Genomic DNA, 7,477 nt, shown 5'->3' on the forward strand with positions numbered 1-7,477 from the left:
GGTGCCACACTCTTTTAAACAACCAGATCTTGCAAGAACTCACTATTGTGAGGACAGCACCAAAGGGATGGTGCTAAACCGTTCGTGAGAAATCTGCCCCCATGATCCAGTCCTCTCCCATCAGGCCCTACCTCCAACACTGGCAATTGCAATTCAACATGAGATTTGGGTGGCCACAAATATCCAAACCATATCAGCTGATGTCACGCAGCTCAAAGCTCCAGTCCTTGAATGATATGGCTGTTCTTTCTGGCTGGCCTCATCCTGAGTCACCTCATGGGTATAAACTGCCAGATCGTTGGAGGGGCCCACTGTGAACAGACACTCTTATTGCTTGGGACTTTCTAGGGGTTCAGGGACTTTCTCCCAGGACCTGGGACAGAGACCGGGTCTTTCTTTGGGTAAAGTTAATTCTTCACGAGGCAGCGGGGATGCTTTCTGGGCAATGGAAAGGAGTATTTGTTATTCAGGAAGCAGAGGATGGGTCCCGCCCTAAGGACAGGGGCCTGGAGGCCAGGCTGAACACAGCTCGGGTTGAAGTTGTCCTCATGTGAGACCCACTAAGGGCGGTAGAATTTTTCGTGCAGAGGATTTTCAGGAAAAAGTAGCCTAGCATTTGAAAAAGGGCAAAACATGGTTTCACAACCTTTGAATGTCATGCCAAGCATCTTCCAGTAAGCCCAGTTGAAGGTCGTCTGACTCATGGGAGGGGGAATTTTGTCTCACTAGCAATTGATTGAGACCCAGGTGTTTTACAACCCTGTAAAATTAGAGGTTAACTTGCAGAAATCTGACAAAGGGTTCTCATTTTTTTCTGACTAATAGCAAAGATAACCTCAAAGTTTATGGTTTTATTGACTTACAGGACATTTACCAGTTTCTTAATATAGAATTCAGCAAACGTACTTCCTTCTCCCTCAGCCTGTTGTTCTCTTTCCCCCTGTTGATTTTCCTTTCATTCTCGCCTTCTCTCCTGTCCCCCTTTCTCTTCGCCTCCTTCCCTTGGCTCCTCACAGCCTTTCCTGTCTCTACTGCCCATGACTCCTTCCATAGTCACAGTGGCCTGAATACTCTGTTTCCTCCCCACCGTGCGGCAAGTAGAGGCTGTGTGTCCCCAGTCCCAGAAAACAGGAGGTGTATTTCAGTAGCAATATTTGATTTCCCTAAGTATAGTGAAGAATAATACCCAATTCAAAACTGGTTCATTGAGTCCCCATGTATTGCTCCCTGGAGGGGAGGGTAAGAGATCTGTGGGTCCTTAACTGTTCCTACAGATCAGGGAAAAATGAAAGAGCAGAGAGCAATAAATTACAGGATAAATGAAAATATACACAGGACCTCTGCGATTTTGTCTGAATGCAATGCTGGGTTCTAATCAATATAATGTATTTTTTTATTATTAAATAGCCCATTATAATATAATGGGGCAATAAATACTGATAAAAGTGTTCCCAGTGAGTCATTCCTTTCAGAATAATGACTATTTGATTATAGAATGATTTGGCTTTTAATTTACACCAGCACTTAATGTGTTCCTGTTAACTTAATATTCTCCCGGTGGTGAGTGCAGGCCCGGTCCCAGACAATGACGAATGGAAACACAGTGGGGAACTTCATGATGGAGCAGCTCCCGTGTGGGGCCACCCTGGGTTCTGTGTCCTGCAGGCTTCCAGATCCCTCCGAGTGAGTATTCCTGCTCCGGGGCACTGCCTGGTCTGGCGGGGACAGTTGAGTGGGTGGGGCACAGGGTGTGTCTCTGTATCCCCTCTTACCTTTCTGTATCCACTGACTCTGGATGACGTAAAACCTGGCTCATTCAGTCATTTAAAAGGACTTCTTTAAGAGCCTGCTCTGTGCCAGGCACTATTTAAGGGCAGTAGTGGAAGAAAAAAGGAACCACAAAACAGGAACCCTAGAGTGTGGCATTTTGGGAAAGGACAGGCATGCTGTGCGAGATAAAGCTGGGCGCTGGTTAAAGGGGGGCGCATGGGCTTTACTCAGAAATGACCGTTGCAATGGAGCAGGTGCCCCAGTGAGGTCAGAATGCAGCTGGGATTTGTGCATAGGCAATGGAGCACCCTAAAGGGAAAGGGGCGGGTGAGCTGGGCTCCAGCGGAGACTGGAGACTGGTTTGTTCCCTGGTGCTTATCTGAAAGGAGAAGCAAACTTCTCACATCTGTGACAGGAGGAGGTTGTGCTGATTAGAGCAAGGAGCCCACCGGGCTGAAGGTGGAGAGTGCGAGTTCTTCTTCTGAATGTTTGCATTCCTGAGAGAAGCCCCAGGTCCCTGAGAAGACCTGCTGGGTGGTGGAAGACCATCACGAAGCTGGAGAGAAAGGACATGCGACTGGTAAGCTTTATGCAGTAGCTGCTGTAAGGGTTTCCCGGGGCCTGTCTGTCACCAGATATCAGCTGGAACAGACAGTAACCCTCCAAGCAGCTTTGAGCTTTCTCAGGCAGGCACTTTAGCAGTGCTAGGGTCATGTTAGGGATTTGACCTTGGGCTGTTAGAAAGGATGTGAGTGTTGTTTAAGACTTAGCATGGAGTGGGGATATGGATGAAATATTTTGTGCTGAAAGTCTGCTGTTTTTATAGCCAAAGTTGAGGCCTGGTTAAAGAGAGGGCTCAGAGGAGCTGGACTAGAGTTTGGTCAGAGGATGGTCTTTGTCAATTCCCATTAGCATGAGGAAGGGATTTCCATCATCTGCAATCCCCTTTCCCTCTCTCTACCCACCCAAGCTGCTTCCCAGACACTTCTTCCAGCTACAAGGGCAGAGCTGGGGGTAGACCTCCAGCAAGCAATGTTCTAAGCTTTGGACCACAGCAGTCATCCCATTCTCTAGGACAGAAAAAAAATGAGAATTGTCTATCAAGAATTTCTGTTTTCCTAAGGGAATTATAGACTAGTCATTAAACACTGTCGTCCCCAAACTCAAGATGTCTAAAGCCAGCCAGGTGCAGTGGCTCATGCCTGCAATCCTAGCACTTTGGGAGGTCAAGGCAGGAGGATCGTTTGAGGCCAGGAGTTTGAGACCAGCCTGAGCAACACAGCAAGACCTTTTCTCTACAAAATATTAAGCTGGGCATGGTGGCGAGTGCCTGTATTCCCAGGTATTTGGGAGGCTGAGCCCAACAGTTTGAAGTTACACTGAGCTATGATTGTGCCACTGCACTCCAGCATGGGTGAAGAGTTACAACCTGTGTCTTAAAAAAAAAAAAATGTGTAAAGCTGAATTCATCATCTTCTCCTAAAACATTCCCTTCTTCTTCTCTTACTGATTTATATTGATGGAAGTTCCCATGGTGTGCTGGTAAATGTTTAGCTTAGAACATTGCTGCTGGAGGTCTACCCCTAGCTCTGCCCTTATAGTGGAAGTGGTGTCTGGGAGGCAGCTGGTTGGGGTGAGAGAGAGGGAAAGGGGATTGTAGATGAAATAGATTTCCTCCTCATGTTAACAGGCTCATGAAAAAATACCCTCATTTCTTCATGTAAATACTCCTACCACGGCTGATTCTGAGGGTGTCACATGTTGTCAGTGACGGTGGCATTGGGAGGAGTGGCACACCATTGGCTCTAGTGAGCTGGTGTGAGCTGACTTCAGCCAACCGCTGGCTGCACCACTATCCAGGTCATTCAAGCTTAAAACCTAATCTTCAACGTGATTCTCTGCCTTTCCCTTTTCTTCCAACATCCAGCATCAGGAGAAAAGACTGGGCTTTCTCTCCCGCCCAAGCCCTGCGGACAGTCATGACACACTCATGCAAACATGTCACTAGGAGGTGAGGTCTCAGTCTCCATGGTGTCCATTTGGATTAGGGATTCACTTATTAGTCCACTGGGGCTAATAACGCCCTCTAAGGGAATTTGGGAAATTGGTGGGAGCATTCCTTATTGTCACACCAAGGGATCATTATGGGCATTACGAGGGTAAAATCCAAGGATGTCCCTCAATGCGCAGAACAGTACTGTGCAAGAAAGAGTTGTTCTTGTTCAGCATGACATTAAAATATTATGCAAGGGTGCAAAATTTGTTTATAACATTTGAGCCTAGAGCCGAATTCCATTTTACATATAAGCACAGAGTGTTTTGTTTTATAATTTATTTTTTTATTATATTTTAAGTTCTAGGGTACATGTGCACAACGTGCAGGTTTGTTACCTATGTACACATGTGCCATGTTGGCTTGCTGCACCCATTAACTCGTCATTTACATTAGGTATATCTCCTAATGCTATCCCTCCCCCTACCCCCTCCCCACAATAGGACCCGGTGTGTGATGCTTCCCTTCTTGTGTCCAAGTGCTCTCATTGTTCAATTCCCACCTATGAGTGAGAACATGCGGTGTTTGGTTTTCTGTCCTTGAAGCACAGAGTATTTTTGCATGGTTTTATTATATGCCAACTCAAACGGCTTTTATTCTGGTGTCCACCCTTACCTTTCTCTTTGGCTTTTCTGTACTTGAATGAATTAGCTTCTAGTCTTCTTTTTCCAGAATCCAAATGTACTCACTATATATCCATACATACACGCCAGACAATATCGTTTGTTATTTTGGGGATAGCTGTGTCCAAACATAAAACAGATACCATTTTATTATAAATTGCTTATATCTCCTTTAGTAAAGTAAGGCGTTACATTTATTTTTTTTGGAATTATGTACTTATATTATCTTTGAATTTTTTTTGGAATTTTTTTGAGAGGACAGAAGATAGGACTTTGGAAGGTCAAATGCCAGGGGACAGGCAGGAAATCATCATTCGTCTCTTCTACAAATACTGCAACTCCAAAGCGAAGCCAGTCTGATGCTAGAAACATTAAAAAAAAAACCTGCACATTTGTTCAAAAGAGTATATTTCTAGACCTGATCAATGGAGTTGTCTAAGCATTGCAAATAAAATTATTGTATAGGAATACTCATATGTCAGAATTAACATTTTTGTTCCTGTCTGCATCTTTTTAGGCTAATCTGCTTTCATTTGCATGATTTAAATTACAGCAGCCCAGGTGGGATGATATTAAAAATATCCAGCTCTCAGGACAGCGGATCAACTGCCCTAGAAAGGATTCTGCCAGTGCCGGAAAGAAGGTTCCTGGAGCCCCTGCTGGGCCTGAGCTTCAGCTTTTAGTTGCTGGATGGTGGTGAGGTCTGTGAGGGCAAGGGTTTGAGTGGCTGGGGTGGGAAGGTCATTTCGGGGCTTGGTGCTGTGGATGTTTATCATCCAGCATGGAACGGTTTCAACATCTTATCAATGGGGTGGCTATACAGGTGCTTACAGGCTGAATCGAACCCCAAGCCCACATGGTAACATCAAATATAGCCCCGAGCGCTCCAGAGAAAGCGGGGTGAGGGATGGGCTATGTCATTATGAATTCCAGGCACTCTGGTGGGGCCTTGTCTGCTAGAGCCTGCTGCATGCCCGGGCGTCCCTGACTGCTCCGACGTATGTCTGGCTTGGCACTTGCTCTGGTGCCACTGCCCATGGCTTCTGAGGACTTTGCTCACTGTCAGGTATTGATTTATAATTTTATTAAAATGTGATCAAAGGTGCACTGGGATGATTAATCGCTCTCACCACTGCCATCTAAACCCACTCAGCAGCTGCCAAGTGTCGGGGAGAGACATATGGATCGGCGCTAAGCAGGCCTGGATGCCAGGGCCTCGGCGCGGTGGGGGGCTCCTGTCACTCGAGGATGCTGTGGGCAGCACAGGCTCTCTGGTGCCAGCTAGGCCTAGACCAGCCCTGACTGACAGGCTTTGACCTCTCCAACTGAGCTTCTGCGAATGTCAACTTAGATCATATACACCAAGGTGCCAGGATATAATGCAAAGTATTTCTTAATGTTCACCTTTCTACAACAATACAGTTTTTTTTTTTTTTTTTTACATCAAAGCAGTTCAGAATAGCACATGGTAGACATTTAAGAAAATGGTTCTTTACATAAATATACAAAGACATTTATTTTTCAGGTTCTACGTGGTGCCCTTTTTGCTACATTTTAATTTACCCTTTACCAAATGATTCTGAACTCCAGCTTCCTGGCCTGCCTTGTGCCTTCTTAGAATATCAGGCTGCTGTGATTGGAACTGGAAGAGGGGATGCGGAGGTGGGGGGGCTGGTGGAGGAACAAAGCCAAAATTACTGCAGGAATGAGGAGAGGACATACAGTCACTTGGGTAGAGATGTCCCCTGCCTGTACTCTCAACTTGAACCTCTGTCAACCCCTTTAAAGGATCATTAGCTGCCTCCTTCCCAACATCCCAACCTGTCTCTAGATTTTTTTTTTATTATGGTAAATACAGATAACATAAATGTAACCATCTTAGCCACTTTTAGATGTACAGTTTAGTAGAGTGTTGAGTACATTCATATGATTGTGCAACCACTACCAGCATCCAGCTCCCGAACTTTGTCACCTGCAAAATGGAAACCCTGTCCCTGTTAAGCATGTCGCCCTCTTCCCTCCCACCAGCCCTGGGTGCGCACTATTCTGCTTTCTGTCTCTATGGATTTGATGACTCTAGGGACCTCGTATGAGTGGAATCATGCAGTATTTGTCTTTTTGTGACTGACTTCTTCCACTTAGTGTCATGTCCTCAAGGCATGTGAAGCATGTGGAGGCATGTGAAGCGTGTTGAAGCATGTGTCAGAGTTTCCTTCCTTGTTAAGGGTGAATCCTGTTCCATGACACGGATGGACCATATTTTGTTTATCCATCATCCATTAATGGGCCCTTGGGTTGTGTCCACCTTTCGGCTGCTGTGATAAGGCTGCTATGGACATGGGTGCATTTCCTCCAGTTCTAGTCATTGAAGAGCACACTTGCCATATCCAAATCTTTTCAAATATACGACATTTGTCCCCTGGATCCAGTATTATTTCAGTTCCATAAGTACACACCCCTACTCAGGTGCCCTACCTGGAATCAGCTTGGACCTTGCCTCCACCTTACCTTTGCTCCTGCTCTGCCCCAGCTATGAAAGGGTCTCCATCCTGCTCTGCCCTCTTCCCACCCCTCCCTGGTCTCAGTATTTACGTACTTTCTGAAACCCTGGCGTTGTTCCCTGTCTCTAGAACTGCCCAACCCTTGGTTCCATCAGTTAAATCCAGCGTGGCTGGTTTGTTTCCAGGCAGTTCCTTTGGATGTAACTACCCGAGCCTTGGTCCTTCCTTCCCCTTCCAGGAACCACAGCACCCGGACAGCGAAGGCTGAGTTCACAGAACAGAGTTCGGTATTGATATTAAAGGAAACTTACAATAAAGCTAATCAAACATGTAATCCATTGCATGCACCATGGTTGTGATGTAACTTGGGAATTAGGCATGACTGATAAGTAGCTCTGAAGGGACTGTGGTTAGTTTCAATTTGATGCATCCTCTCCAGACCTCTCCGGAATCAGTGGGGAGTGCTGTGTGTGTTTGCATACACGTGCATGTGTGTGCTGGAGGGAGAAGAGAGGATGGGAAAGGGTCAT

The 7,477-nt window shown here is 46.0% G+C and overlaps 1 long non-coding RNA gene across 1 annotated transcript; it reads left to right on the forward strand.

The window, feature by feature from the left end:
* The first annotated feature begins 324 nt into the window (after positions 1-324).
* LOC115898366 lies at positions 325-7,233 on the forward strand. The gene is made up of 6 exons (XR_004058101.1): positions 325-401; positions 1,571-1,683; positions 2,186-2,350; positions 5,000-5,147; positions 5,380-5,512; positions 7,133-7,233. It is a non-coding gene; the product is annotated as an uncharacterized LOC115898366 (long non-coding RNA).
* The last annotated feature ends 244 nt before the right edge of the window (positions 7,234-7,477 follow it).

Source organism: Rhinopithecus roxellana, chromosome 6 (genome assembly GCF_007565055.1).
Source record: "Rhinopithecus roxellana isolate Shanxi Qingling chromosome 6, ASM756505v1, whole genome shotgun sequence".
NCBI classification, from domain to species: domain Eukaryota; kingdom Metazoa; phylum Chordata; class Mammalia; order Primates; family Cercopithecidae; genus Rhinopithecus; species Rhinopithecus roxellana.